General features: G+C 35.3%; 1 protein-coding gene across 4 annotated transcripts in view; it reads right to left on the bottom strand.

The window, feature by feature from the left end:
- Positions 1-15,462, bottom strand: part of SYK (spleen associated tyrosine kinase) — a 137,349-nt gene that overhangs the window by 104,562 nt on the left and 17,325 nt on the right. Inside the window, exon 1 of one of the 4 annotated variants that reach the window (XM_078152827.1) lies at positions 15,289-15,313. The exons of the other annotated variants lie outside the window; for them this stretch is intronic. The gene's annotated coding sequence lies outside the window, so the exon portion shown is untranslated. Of the gene's footprint in view, positions 1-15,288; positions 15,314-15,462 lie in introns of those variants that run through there. 4 annotated transcript variants of the gene reach the window in all.

Below are 15,462 nucleotides of genomic sequence, written 5' to 3'. Positions count from 1 at the left end.
GGAAGAAGTATCACTGTCATGGCTTCCATTTTTAATCAATTACTCCTGGTAATCAAGTGCTAGGCTCAATTGTTTCTATCTTTTAAAGGTAAATAATGCTAGCAGAACTCTCTAACTTCTGTTACTCCAAAACAAAGCCTAGTAGCCCTACTTTAATAAAGAATAGCTTACTTAAGTAGCTTCCAGAGGCATAGAACTTTGCTTTTTTAAGACAAATTGGTTTCACAATTTAAAACTAACTCAGATAGTCCCAACCAAGTTCCAACATAGAAATTCTTCAGAAAGTCATAGGCTAAATCCAGGGATATATAGTATTTTAATTTAGATGACTTTAACTTCGTCAGAAACAGAGAGGAAATATTCTTGTAATAGAATGCATTTAAACCCTTGAAAAGCTCATTCTTAGCCCTATACTTTAATAACTTAGTGCTTCTAATAGCATTTCCTTCACTTAATTGTTAGTATTGATTTATTTCTGTTTAAAACAGATACTTTTCATAGCTCTTGAGGGAAAAATGTGTGTATGTGATAATTTGCACATGGATGTGCTACCTATATCTATTTATAATAATTAAGAAATGTATCAACAAGAATTTTAGCAAATGACACATCTGACTATTAAAAACATCCATACAGACCTCTCTTTTCTCTCCTGCCTTCAATTTTGTTTCTAAATGTTATGCTGCCTTAGGTCTTATTCATTTAACTTAGACCTTCTTTGGGCCTTATAGGGCTAAGGTGTGGCTTTGATGATTTTGAGCAAATGCGTAGACCTGAGATGAAGATTAACAACAGGGATTGACTAAGTCTTTTGGAGGAACTATAAACTGTTCTCAAGAAGGCAGGATGACTCTTCAGATTTGAAAAACGGTTTATTCCCTTATCCATCTGTTTTTTTAACTACTGAGAAGTACACAAGGGCCCAAATAACCTGAGTGTTTGTATATCTTTAGTAAAACTGTCTTAATATTTAGAAAAAAGTAAAGGCTAAATTGTTCGTTTGTTTTAAATTATCTTTCTCTCTAGGCCATGAATTTGCATTTAGGGCCACTGTGGCCATGTCCTAAAATGTATGTCATAGTCCACAGGATCTAATTAGATTGGTGGTATGATCATGGCTTACTGTGAGAAGGAAGAAAGAATGAGGCATTCTCATTTCTTGGATGCCCTGATATTGAGTCCAAAATTTGGTTCCTTGGGAACTATACAGTCTGTGACATGGATTACACCCATGGGATTAAGTTTGGAACCCCTGCTAACTGGATTTGGTAGGCGGAGGAGCAAGTGAGTAAAAGTACTTCTGGCTTCACCTTTGCCAAGGTGAAAAGCTGGCTACTGAATTAATAAAACCAAAATTAAATAAGGTCAATTCACTTGTTCATTAAAGGAAGAAAGAAGTCCATTTTCATGAAGGAAAAGGGGAAAGGAATTGCAAGGTTATCTAATTCCAACCCTAACTTAACTTTATCGCTGCAAGAAACTCCATTTATTGGAGAAGAAATTCAGGAGGATGGGGATTGAGTAAGGACTCCTCTGTATTGACTTCTCCCATTTTCTCAGCCCCAGCCTTGCCCTCCCCAAAGACTGAGATCCTGAGATCATTTGCAACCACCATATTCTGATAGGGTACAGTGAATTAGGAAAGATTACGGAGGAAAAGAAATAAGACACATACAGGCTAAATATTTTCAGGATGAGGGCTAGATGGTGTGTCTATGGAATGAGAGAACAAACTGATTTATTTACTGAAGCTTAATTTCATAAATAGGGAGAATAAACCAAAGACCTCCTCTTATAGCATAGTATTGATGTTCTGTTTTAGGTTAGGAGACCTATTTCTCTGTTCCGGTGTGTTTAGACAAGGTAGATGTGACCCTGTAAGGTTGAATCTGACCTGGAGCTAAGCTCTGGAGGACAATGTTATCTGAAAGCTCTAGGAGTTCTTGGTTGGCTGTATAATACAGATCATCAGGGCAAGTGTCAGTCCCTTTTACAAACAGCCTGTTTCAGATCTTAGAGCTCAGTTCTTATAGGGTTTCCTTCCTGTTTGGAAATAGCAGCTGGTTGTGGACTTTTCCACCTTTGCTACTATTCAGGATTTTCTAAATTTCTACATATCTCTAAAGTGTGAATGGGCATCCCTGATGATAAGCAAATGAGTTGTACTAACTTTTTGGGTGGTCCAGCCTAGGAGGACAGGGTGACAGAAAACCTTGGCTATGCCTGAGTTGCGGCTCTGTTTATTTAAACATGGAGTGGATAATACAAGAAGATAGGAAAGAGAGACAGGTTTGGGCATTCAGCCCCAGCATTTCCTCAGCTTCAACCAATTTCCTGGTATAATAACTTTATGGAATGTATAGATTATCACGTGTGGGATCATGGTCCCTAAATTCATTCACAACTTACCATGAGACCAAAAGGGGTTGTTTCACAGAATTTATGCCCAGGTACAAGGCTCAAACCATTAGGAGTCTGTTGGGCACAGGGATTCAAATAATTATGATCTCAGGGGCTGTCACTTGGGAAACTCTTGGAAATTTTAGGGAACTAACCACAAGGGGAACAAAGCCGAGGTCAATCAATCATGTATGTTCCTATTACAGTTATAAATAATATGAATTTAGAGTGGAGATGGATTTTTGTTTTGTTTTGTGGTTGTTAGGCTGTTGTTTGGATCTGAAAAACTATTTCAAATCCATTATAAAGTGAAAAGTTCATTGGAAGCCCCCTGATTTGCCTTAATAAGCCACATTATTAATATCTAATAGTTCTTTATCCCTGGGTGGTATTGCCGAGATTTCCACCCTTACAGCAGACATGAACTTTAATAGTATAGGCAGTGCTCAGAAAGTAATCATTCTAGACTTGTGCCAGCCCCCTCCACAAAAGGTCACTGACCTCCCTTAAGGTAATAATCCTAATGAGCCCCTTTTCCTGCCCCTGAAGTTCTAGCTACACGGAAGCCTCCCCTTGTGAGGATTTACTCTTTTGCAAGCTTTGAGTATCCCTCCAGCATGACACAATAGTACCCTGTGTGTCCTCCACTGTGCTCAGCATTATCTCAGGGAAGCCCCTGAGGGATAAGAGCATCTAGAGAGTCCTCCCAAGGAGTACTGCTATGGGCCTCACCTGACAGTCCAGTTTGCATGATAGGTAGAGTATGGGGAGTAATGTGATGAATTTAGAAAGACAGGTTGAAGCTAAATTGTGGAAGCCCTTAAAGGCCAGGATTTTGTGTTTTTCCCTAAATGTTATAGGGACATACATAAGTATAATATTGCCTTAGGAAGATTATTTTGCCAACTGTGTGGAGAATAAAAAAAAAATTGAAAGCAGTAAGGTCAGTTAGTAGTACTCTACAATAGTCCAAGCAAGAGGTGGTAAAGGTCTGAACTAGGGTGTTGGCTATTTGGGTGGGAGTGGATATATGAGATATAGGTTGTAGAAGAAGTCCTAGATAATCATATTCCATCTTCTGCTTGAATGATAAACATATAATATTAGATGAGCCAGGACCTAGAATGGCAAAGATTACAGTCAAGCAGTATCTACAGAGACTATGTAGTAAGCAGAGCAGCATCTGACAGAAACTACAAGACCAGATAGTAAAAGACCAGTATCAGTTTGATCAGTGTGATAACAGCACTAAGAGATTGCCATATAATCAATTCTTTTATGCCTCAAAGATGAACTACTAGATAACTCCAAACTATTATGGAAAAATATAAAAACAAGATATTACACAAGGTTAAAAGTAATCTCTTTAGATCTCACAATTCTATCTTCCAAATATTCTGGACATGCATATGTGTAATGCTTGAACTAAGAAGTAAAATGGATGTTTGGTTTTTTTGAGAAATAAAAAATAAACCACAGACAGTAAGATGTTTTGAAACCTTCCTTTTAGGAAATGAGATAGGATCCTACTTTACAGGACTCTGTTCTAAAGCTTGTAAATGTCCAATGCACTACTACCAAAAACACAAATATTAGATACACATCTGTAAGCATGCAAGTGAGGAAAAACCACTCTGAATAAATATTTTAACATTTCTTCTGGTGTATATCCTTGTATATAAGTACACAGTATCCTCAGAGATTTGTCTTTTTTGTTTTAACAATTCAGATAGATATAACTTTGAAATCAGATTTCCAGGGATGAAAAGGAAAAGAAGAAAAGGGGTAAGGAAGGAGAAGAAAAAGCAAAGATAGAAAACAACAACTAGTTCCCGCAATCTATCACTAACAGAAAGGGGTATGTAATTAGGGAAGTAGGTCTTCCCTTTAGAGTGTAAAATATGCAAAACAAACTGAAAAATGAGAAGTAGAAAATCTTAAGTCAGAATAAGCCCTATTTTAAGTGTATATTTAAAATAGGGCAATTTTTATAGCCCACACCTGCAAAAATATCAACAAAAATTTGGGGATTAATTGATGCATGTATTCAGCTAGAGGCACTTCACTAAAACATTTTTAAAGAAACCATTTATCCTTTTGCTTTACTAGCTGTTTTTTTTCCCAAAAAACATTCATTAGGTCTATTTACACAATCAAAATGCCGTAGAACTATTATGCAACCCCACAATTCAGATGAACAGCTTGAAGGTATGTTAACAGAATCCTATAACAGGACCACAAAATTCTTCACCAAAAACACTTGATATCAAATGAAGGCAACCTGTGGCACTGAAAGAAAGTAATAGCACATAGGAATGTTTTAGACCCACAGAAGAGGACCCCCAATTTCCTATGACTATCTGTAGTTCAGCCAATTGTGTAGAGGCAATCCCATTTGTAAATTAACTGAGGTAAGAATCTTATTCATAGGCTAGACACCCAATAGCCACCTAGTTTTTTTAATCTCTGTCATCTAACCTGTGGAAGTTCAAGAAATGTAAAATAATTTTAATATTTTATATATAATAACATTGAATAATGGATAAAGTGTGGGCCCACAAGTCAGGGAAACCTGGGTTTAAGCCCTGAGTTCAAGCCCTATCTCTAACATCTTTTACTGGATGTGTGACCCTGGACAAATCATTTAACCTCTAAGTGCCCTCAAACAACTCTTTAAGACTATAAGTTGTTAAAAAAAAAAAAGGTGCTGATCTTCATTGGCAGAGGCAACTTCCATGCCACAGGCTCCTGATACTTATGAAATCATACCTCTAATAAAAAAAGTTAAAGTCTATAAATATTCAAAAAAGAAAATCACTACCATAAAAAAAACATTCTAAAACCAAATGTAAATTACCTTTGTAGTATCATTTGTTTGTGATTATAGCCTGTTCAATCCCCTTGTCTCTTTAAGTGACATTCTGTTTCCAACCTCTATAGGCAAAGGTTATATTTAACTAAACAGTGACTGAAGAATGAGAAGAATTTGTGATGGTAATGCTTAGGATTTGTGATTTGTGAGGAAGACTAAAGACTGAATTTAGAGAGGAGAAATTTTAGAGGAATTGAGAAAAGACAGGGAAGGACTGGAACTGAAAGAGGAGAATGGCTCAAGATTAAGGAGGAGAATGACTGGAACAGAAGGACATGAAGGAGAAAAAAAAGAACAAGGAGCAGATGGAAAATGTTCACAAGCAGGAGAAGGCAAAAGACTTGAACTGCTACAGAAAGACTTAAGAAGGAGAAGGAAAAGAACCAAGGAGAAGCGTAAGATAGTTGAGAATATAAGATATATAATACAAATAAGAAAAGGTAATAGAAGGGAAGTTGAGTATGATTTTCAGGTCTCTGATGCAGTTAGGAAATTAACAGCTTCAGAGATGAAGATGCCAACAAGCAGTATGTCTTCAGGCAAACTGTTTTCCTATGGTGAAGCTAAAAAAAAGTAAATAACAGACTTTCAACAAGTATCAATAAAAAGAAAAATAAAAGAAGCATTTTTGCTGCTTCACAGAATGGAAAAGGTAAAAGGCCTCTGACAAACAAGCCAGTTTTGAAAGTTATATGTGTTCAGGGAACTGTGAGAAGACAGAAGCTTGTTAGGACTAGAGTATCCTAGAATCCACCCCACCCCAAACACTTAAATAAAGCTACAAAAGTATACTAGAAAGACTAAAGCTGAAAAAGACAAAACCTAGAACCTTAGTCTAGATCTGGTAGATTCATCCATCCATTCTAGAACTGCACAAAATAATTGCAGAAGTGTAGAGTGGAGGTAAATTAGGGCAGGAGGAACATGAAGTATCGAACAGCCTAGAAGCATGGTCAGAACAATATCCAACTGTATGTGTTACTGTGATATCTAGTAATCCCATTCATAGAAGAAAACAGGGCTAAACCAGCAAAATGCAGGGTGACCCAAGAACCTTATCCACAGTAAGAGAGAGAACAATACCAGTGCCCAACTGAGACAACCCATGGCCCTCATCCATAGTAAGACCTGATCAATTCTCAGGGCAGGGGGATAGTGAGAGGTAGCTAGAAACCAAGAAAAAAAAGAAATTCTGGCCATGAAGTGGAAAGAGTAGCTAGATGAAATGAAATGAGATGCAAAATAAAATAGCTAAGGATTGGGAATGGAAAAATTAACTAGTGCCTTAGATGAGATGGTAACAAGTTAACCAAGAACTCAACTCCTTGAAAATAGGATGGGCCAAACAGGAAAAAATGACTCCATTAGACAATAAAAATAATGAAATAAAATGTTAAAGCTGGAGGAGGAAAGGGAAAAAAATATGTATATATTATCAAAAAACACCTAACATGGAAAATACGTTAAGGAGAGAATATCTATGTGTCACTGAATTACCTGAAAATCAAGAGCAAAAAAATTACTAGGGTATGATATTTCAAAAACTCGGAATAAGAGACCAAAGTAAAAATAGCAAGAATATACCAGTTTTCTCTTGAAAGAAACCCCAAAATGTAAACTATCAGAAACACAAAACCAGATCTTCCAGGTGAGAGAAATTATTATTTTTCTGTTACATTAATAACCACTTATTAAATTAAGTTTAAGGTTTTCCCTTCCTATTTCCTCATAGAGAAATCAGAACATATAGATTAGTCAGTTAGTCTCTAAAGGACATTACTGATGGATGAGATTGCCCAAATCTTTGCAGTACACGCTTTTCCATCTTGGGTGGATCCCACCCAACTAGAAGATCTTACAACAGAATTAAGTCTAGGTGAGATCTTGCCTTTAAGAAATAAGCCCCTGTCCTAGAACCTTCCCTTAGAACTTAGAGTGACACAGCTTATGAAAGGGAAAACCAGCCAGAATGGTCTGGGTAGAGATAGATTCTTTTGTACAAATTGCTGGAGGTGGCTGAGTCTAATGATTAGGTCCCCTTATCTGCAGGAGGAGCTAGACTTTTACCCTGCTTCCTCATTAATAAGTCCACCCCTTCAATAACTGTTCACCAGAGTTAATTTTCACCTTCAAGGACACCCCCTTTTCCAAAGGCTTTTAAGCATTTAATGTTTCTGGAGGGTAGGAGTTGTCTTTTGGTTGCCAAGAAGAACAATTGCCCTCAATTTATTGATTATTTGTTAGTCATACTTAATAAATTGATTATTAATTACCCAGAAACTGTTTCTTGGAAATTTTCATTCATCACACAAGTAAAAATACTACAAGCAGCCAAAAAGAAAAAAGGTACCATCAGAGACCACCCTCAGGATTACTAAAGACTTGGCACTATTATAAAGAAGAGTAGAGCTTAGAATGTGATATTTCAAAAACAAAATATAAAGGCTTACAACCAAGAATTACCTCAATGGCAAAACTAAATATAATCCTACAGGGAGAAAAATAAGCTTTTGATGAAGTAGAGGATTTCCAAGCATTTCTGATGCATTAGCTAGAACAGAGTAGATGATATGTAGTGGTATATACATTTAATCATTTGAAAGAGAACATCTGAGGATGAATTGTTTACATATTAATAGAGAGAAGAAATAAATATCTCTGAAAGCCCTAGAATTCTTTTTTTTACTTTTTAAAAAATAAGTTTTTTTAATGTCTTTCATTTTTTACATCACCATAGTTTTCTCCAGTGTTCCTCCTCTTCCTCCCTCCCAGAAAGCTATTCCAAATAACAAATTACATTTTAAAGCCAAAAAAAAAAAATAGAAGGGAAACAACATCCAGCAAAAAAAAAAAACACGTGAAATGTGCAACACCTTTGGACCTCTCACATACGTGAAGGAGTGGTTCGGAGTTGTCCTCTTATATCTCTTCTTTTGAACCTTGCTTATTTATAATTTCAGCAGTACTTTTTGATTTGTTGTTGAGTTGTTTCATCATGTCTGACTCTCCATGACGCATTTGGGGTTTTCTTGGCAAAGACATTGGAGTGATTTTCCAGATAAGTTAACTGAGTCAAACAAGGTTAAGTGACCTGCCCAGGGTCACAAGCCAGAAAGTGACTGAGGCCATATTTGAACTCAGGAAGAGGAATCTTTCTGACTCCAGGCCCTATACTCTATCCAGCTGGCTAAAAAACCTGTCCTTGGTGGGCAGAGAATAGGCTCCATTTCTTTATTTCATATCTTTAGAGTCCTTATCACCAGTAAGGGCAATATTTATGAAGTCTCTCAGTAGGAGAAAGGAAAATGCCTTAGGAGCCATGCCGAGAATTTCAAAACAAAGAGATGGCATCTTTTGTGCAGATACGTTTTATAATCTGTGTCCTACCTACCTTGTTAGAGACAGCATCTCAGAAGAAGAAGGAAGGAAAGAGGCTAATCTAGATATTCTTATAAATCTCCAATTCCACCAATAATAACATGATTTAACCTTAAAACACTTAAGGAACTATTAAGTCAATTTTTTTTTAATTTCTCATTGTGATGCTGTTTATATAGTATGTTGAAAAGAACACTGGATTTAAAGTTGGAGGTAAGGTATCCCAATCCTGGCCTTGCTATTTACTATCTTTGTTGCTGCTAGGCAAGTCACTTTTGAGTTCTGCCTTTCAGAATCATTAATTATTTTGAAAATAAGTGGGTAAGTGTGCTATAGTTGGCATCACTTGCTCATTATTTCCATTTTAGAGCAGCGCACTCATAACCAGGAAGACCTGTGTTCTAAGCACTGTAAAACCATGGTTCTGAGACATTTAGTGATTTGGGTTTTTAACTATTTATTTATTTGTTTGTTTTTTGTTTTCAACATTCACTTTTATAAGATTTTGAGTTCCAAATTTTTCTCCCTCCACAAGATGGCAGGCAATTTGATACAGACTACACATGTAAAATCATGTTAAACATATTTCCATCTTAGTCGTGTTGTGAAAAAAGAATCAGAAAAAAAGGGAAAAACAATGAGAAAGAAAAACCAAAAAGAGAGAGAGAGAGAGAGAGAGAGAGAGAGAGAGAGAGAGAGAGAATAATATGCTTCAATCTAGATTCAGACTCCATAGTTCTTTCTCTAGATGTGGACAGTATTTTTTATCATGAGTCTTTTGGAATTGCTTAGGTCATTGTATTGCTCAGAAGAGCTAAGTCTATCATAGTTGTTCATTGTACAATGTCATTGTTACTGTACACAATGTTCTCTTGGTTCTGCTCACTTCACTCAGCACCATTCATGTAAGTCTTTCCGGGTTTTTCTGAAATCTGCCTGCTCATCATTTCTTATGGCACAATAGTATTCCATTACATTCATATACTACAACTTATTCAGCCACTCCCCAATTGATGGGCATCCCCTCAATTTCCAATTCCTTGCCACCACAAAAAGACTTGCTATAAATATTTTTGTACATGTGGGTCTTTTAACTTTTTTTATGATCTCTTTGGGATACAGGCCTAGCATTGGTATTGCTGGATGAAAGGGTATGCACAGCTTTATAGCATTTTGAGCCCTAAAATTCTTCAGAGTCATAAAGAAAATTAAATCAAATAAGGAGAGGGCTTTCTAATCCATTGTTTTATCTTTTTTCATTTTATGGGTGAGTTCTTCCCATTCACCTTCATTGTTGTAAGTGTTAATTGTGTATTTCCTTCTATTCTGTGCTCTAGGATTGCCCCCATCCTTTTTTATCTAGAAAAGAAGAATGTGATAAAAGGGAAGAAATTATCTAGTACTTTCAATCTATAAATGAAGCAAACTATTTTTCCTCTTCCTCTGTTCTTCTTCTCTTCTCTTTCCCATGCTCTCAATCACTGGTACTATTCTTTCTTTCTTTCCTTTTAATCCCTCTTGAATGCTCCCTACTCCAGCATCAGAGTTTGTTTCACTTATGATTATTCATCATCACTGCCTCTTAAATCCCCTTTCCCTTTCCATTTACAAGCCTAGTTCCTTGTTGTGCATGTTCTAGCTTTTTCTGTAAACTTTAGATGAAAGTGAAGTTCATGGGATTCTTTTCTCTCCACCTTTTCCTTCATTTTCATGTTCTCTTAAATATTAATTGGAGTCTAAATAACTAAATCCTTTTAAATGAAGGTTAAAGAAAAAAATCTAAGAAACAGTACAGAATTGAAGGCGAGAAAAGCCAAGATGACAGAGTAAAGGCAGAATTTTTCTCAAGCTCTCCCAACAGTCCTCTCCAAACAACTTTTTTTTAATGCATCAAATCAAATTCTAAGTGATACAACCAATAAGAAGTCAAATTCACTCATTTTTTTTCCAGCCTACAATAACTTAAGAAAGAGAAGTCTATGGATTCTGGGGGGAGGGCTGGATAGAGTGCAGCAAGGCAGAAGCAACATTAGCTGTGATTCTTGGAGGCATCAGCAGTAGTATCCAGAAACACTCAGGGCCAAGACATGTTAAGGGGACCAAACACCAGATCAGAAAGAGAATACAGGTGGTCCATGTTCTATCTCTGGGTGCACGACCAAGCATGATTTGTAAATTCTGTTGCTTATTAACTAGTTATAGATTGCAGTTCCAAGGCAGTGAGGAATGCTTGCTTTCAAATTAGAGCAAAGACTTTACCTGGGTATAGGTTTCAGTTCTGGGACAGAGAGAAGTTGTGGTTGCTAGAAAGGAGAATCCCTACCTGGGTGAGAACCAGAACAAGAGCGGGGACCACACCTCTCCCCAGATCACACCAACTTGAAAGTATGACAACTTACAGGCCACCAGAACTAGCTGTGAAAATAGCAGGGAATAAAAACCTGAAGAATGGGACAGTCACCTCCACCCCAAGAAGTAAGCAGAGCCCAACTCTAATATGAAGTCCAAAGTCAAGAAAAAAAAAACTGACCTTAAAAACTGCTATAGTAACTGGAAAGCTCAAGACACAAACTCAGAAGAAGACAATGATGTGAAAACATTTACAAAGCCTGAGAGGAAAAACAATACAGATTTGACAAAAGCCCGACAATAATGCCAGGAGAGATAATGGAAAAGCAAAAAAATGATTTTGAAAATCGTAGTGATGGAGAAAAATGAAAGATATTTTGAAAAGAGAATTAACAGCTTGACAAGGGAGATAATAAAAGAAAATAGTTCCTCAAAAATTAGAATTGGCCAAATGGCAAAAGATATACAAAACTTTACTGAAAAAGAAAACATAATTCCTTAAAAATTAGAATTTGTCAAATGCAAGCTCCATGAGACATCAAAAAAAAAAACCCCATCTAATTAGAAAAATAATAGACTTGGAAAACAGATTGAAAGGGATAATTTAAGAGTCATTGAACTCCCTTAAAAGCCATGATCAAAAAAAAAAGCCTAGACAGCGTATTTAACAAATTAGAAAGGGAAACTGCCCTGATCTCTTAGAACCAGAGAGTAAAATAGAAATTGAAAGAATCCTCTGATCACCTCCTGAAGGAGATCCCAAAACAAAAACTCCCAGAATATTACAGCCAATACTCCCAGATCAAGGAGAAAATAATTCAAGTAACCAGAAAAAAAAACTATTCAAATATCATACAGCCATAGTAAGGATCAAACAAGATTTGGCAGCTACCACTGCAAAGGAGTGGAATATGATATTCTGGAAGGCAAATGAGATAGGATTGCCTACCAAGAATAACTTACCCAGCAAAACTGAGCATAATCCTTCAGAGGAAAAGGTGGACATTTAAAGAAATTGAGAACTTTCAAGCATTTCTGATAAAAAAAAAAGATCAAAGATTCAAATACAAGATGCAATAGCATAAAAACATAAACATAAGAGAAAAATCATAAGAAACTTATTAAGGTTAAACTCTATATATTCCCAAAAAGGAAAAAAATACATGTAATCCCTAAAAATTTTATAACCATGAGGTCATTAGTGTGAGTCTATATTGTTAGGATGATTTCAAAAGAAAAATGATAAAGAAGGATGCATTGGGAGAAGGGGGAAGAGAAAAGAAAAAAAGGAGGGACTTATCACACATAAAAGAGGAGCACAAAGAAGAGTTTTTACAATGGAGGGCAAAATGCTAAAACCTCACACTCAACTGTATTGTTTCAAAGATTGGGTATAGAAATTCACGTTATCCATGGGGGAAGAAGGAGAGAAAACAGCTAAAAGAGAGAAGGGGTAAAAAGAGAGAGGGCAGATTAAGGGAGATAAAGGTTAGAAGCAAAACAGACTTTTGAGGAGGGGACTATAAAAAGAGAGAGAAAGAGAAGGATAAACAAAGGAGAATAGGATGGAAGGAAATGCACAGCAAACATAACTGTGAACATGAATGGGATGAACTCACTCATAAAACAGAAGAGAATAGCAGAATAGATTAGATACCAGAATTCAACAATTTATTGTTTACAAGAGATAAACACTTAAAACAAAAAGATACATCAATAAGGGTCTGCAATAGAATCTATTTGCTTCAGCTGAAGTAAAAATGGCAGGGATAGCAATCAGACAAAGCAAAGCAAAAGCAAAAATAGACCTAATTAAAAGAGATACTCAGGAAAGCTACATTTTATAAAAGGTATCAGACAATGAATATAAATATTAAGCATATAAGCATTGTAGTAATGCATATAAATTCTTGAAGTATGAGAGAATATATAATAAATGGATTATAGGAGGAAACAGTAAAATTATACTAATGGGGAGCTCAATTTATCCCTCTCAAACCCACATAAATCTAACCATAAAATAAATAAGAAAGAAGTTAAGGAGATGAAGAGAATTTTTGGAAACTTAGATAGATTATGCCTCTGAAGAAAATTTAATGGAATAGGAAGGAATATACCTTTTACTCAGTTGTATATGGCACTTTCACAAAAATCAACCATGTGCTAGGACATAAAAACTTTGCAAACAAATGCATAAAAGCAAAAATATTACATACACTTTTTTTGGAGAATAATGCAATAAAAATTACATTCAATAAAAGATCTTGGAAGCATAGGATTAAAATTAATTTGAAACTAAATAATCTAATTTTAAACAATAAATGGACCAAAAAACAAAACAGGAACAATCAATAAATTTTAAAAAGATAATGATGGCAATCAGATAACTTTCCAAAACTTGTAGATGCAGCCAACACAGTACTCAGGGGGAAGTTGATAACTAAATAGATCAATAAAATAGATAAAGAGCAGATAAATGAATTGGGTATGCAACAAAAAAACTAGAAAAAGAACAAGTAAAAAATCTCCAAATAAATGCCAAAATATAAATTCCAAAAATCAAGAGACATTAATAAAATTCAAAGTTAAAAAAAAAAACCATGAAACTAATAAATAAAATTAAGAGCTTGTTTTGTGAGGAAAAAATTAACTAGACAATTTATTGTTGCTCATTGTTTCATTTGTGTTTCACTCTGTGACCCATTAAGGGTTTTTCTTGGCAAAGATAATGGAGTTGTTTCCCATTTCCTTCCCAGCTCATTTTACAGATAAGAAAACTTAGGCAAACAGAATTAAGCGACTTATGCAGGGTCACACAGCTACTAAATGTCTAAGGCTGAATTTGAAGTCAGAAAGTTGAGTCTTCCTGACTCCAGTCTGGATGAAAGGTATGCACAGTTTTATAACCCTTTGGTCCAAATTGCTCTCCAGAATGGGTGAACTTACTATTTTAAAGGACACTATTGCTTTATATTATGTATATAAAGGAAAGAGTGAGGGCAAAGGGCAAATTTAAACTGCATTTTCATAATAAAGAGCATAAAGCAGCTTGCATGAAAACCGGTGCTTGACAATATCTTACCAACCAATTTTATATGCACCTAGCATTTAATATACTGAAAATTTTTTTTCCAGTTTTTGAAAGGAAAATTTATTCAACAAGGGTGAAAAAAGAACAAAGTAAAAAGTACACAGCAGAGAACAAAAGAAAATTTACAAGGAAGCAAAGAAAAGATGAACAGTTTCAACATAACATGTAGCATTTCTCGTACAGGCTTTCTTGAAATGAAAATTTATCATTACACATTTTGAAATGAAAATTTATCATTACACATTTTTAATCCTCTCTTATGTTCTGCTATGCACATGGCATGCTTTTTTCCTTTTCTTACTTTCTATTTAAGTTTTAATTAAAAATGAATAAAAAATAAGAGAAAAAATAGAATATTATTAAGAATAGGTAGTTCTAATACAATATAAACTATTTGGAAAAATGGGCAAAGAAAGAAGAGTCCTACCAAATTCTTTGTTTGATACAAATAAGATTTTGATGCCTAAACTAGGGAGAGCAAAAAAAGAGAAATAAAACTAAGAACCAATTTCCCTAATGTATATTGAAGCAAGAATTTTAAATAAAATGCTAGCGAGGAGTCTACAGCAAAAAAAAAAAAAATCACAAAGATCATGTCCTATGCACAGGCTGGATTTATAATAGCAATGCAGAGCTTGTTGAATATTAGGAAAACCATAAGCAAAATTATCCATATTAACAACAAAAACAACAAACAGGTTTTTTAAATAATTAAGGTCTGGAATTGTTCTGCTTAACTATGCACATTTGTTACAAGTTTTTTTTTCCTTCTTCCCCCCAATGGGCAAACAGGACTTGTTGGTGAGGTAGAAAGCAGGTGCTAGCAACAATATTATCACAAAAAAAAAGAGAGAAACTAATATGACAAAAAAGAAAAAAATGTATGTTGGAGGAGATGTGGGAAAACAGTGACATTAATGCACTGTTGGTGGAGTTGTAAATTGATCCAACCATTTCACAGCACGATATGGAACTGTGACCAAAAGCCCAAGACATCCAAAAAAGGGGTGGGGGAAATCTATTTGTACAAAAATATTTATAGTCGCTCTTTTTGTGGTGGCTAAGAATTTAAAATCAAAGTGATGTCCATCAATTGGGAAATGGCTAAGCAAGCCATGCTATATGATTGTAATGGAGTATTATTGTGCTATAAGAAATGACAAGAGGGATGATTTCAGAAAAACCTAGAAAGACTTACATGAATTGATCCATAGTGAAGTGAAGAGAACCAGGAGAATCTTGTACACAGTAACAGCCACATTGTTTGATGAAGAACTGTGAATGACTTAGTTATTCTCAACAATACAATGACCCAAGACAATTTCAAAGGACTAATGATGAAGCATACTATTTGCCTCCAGAAAAAGAACTG

The sequence above is a fragment of the Phascolarctos cinereus genome, unplaced genomic scaffold, assembly GCF_003287225.1.
Source record: "Phascolarctos cinereus isolate Bilbo 61053 unplaced genomic scaffold, phaCin_HiC Scaffold_4;HRSCAF=312, whole genome shotgun sequence".
Taxonomy (NCBI): Eukaryota; Metazoa; Chordata; class Mammalia; order Diprotodontia; family Phascolarctidae; genus Phascolarctos; species Phascolarctos cinereus.
Note: the sequence above shows the minus strand (reverse complement) of the source record. Positions and strands in the feature narration are given on the sequence as shown.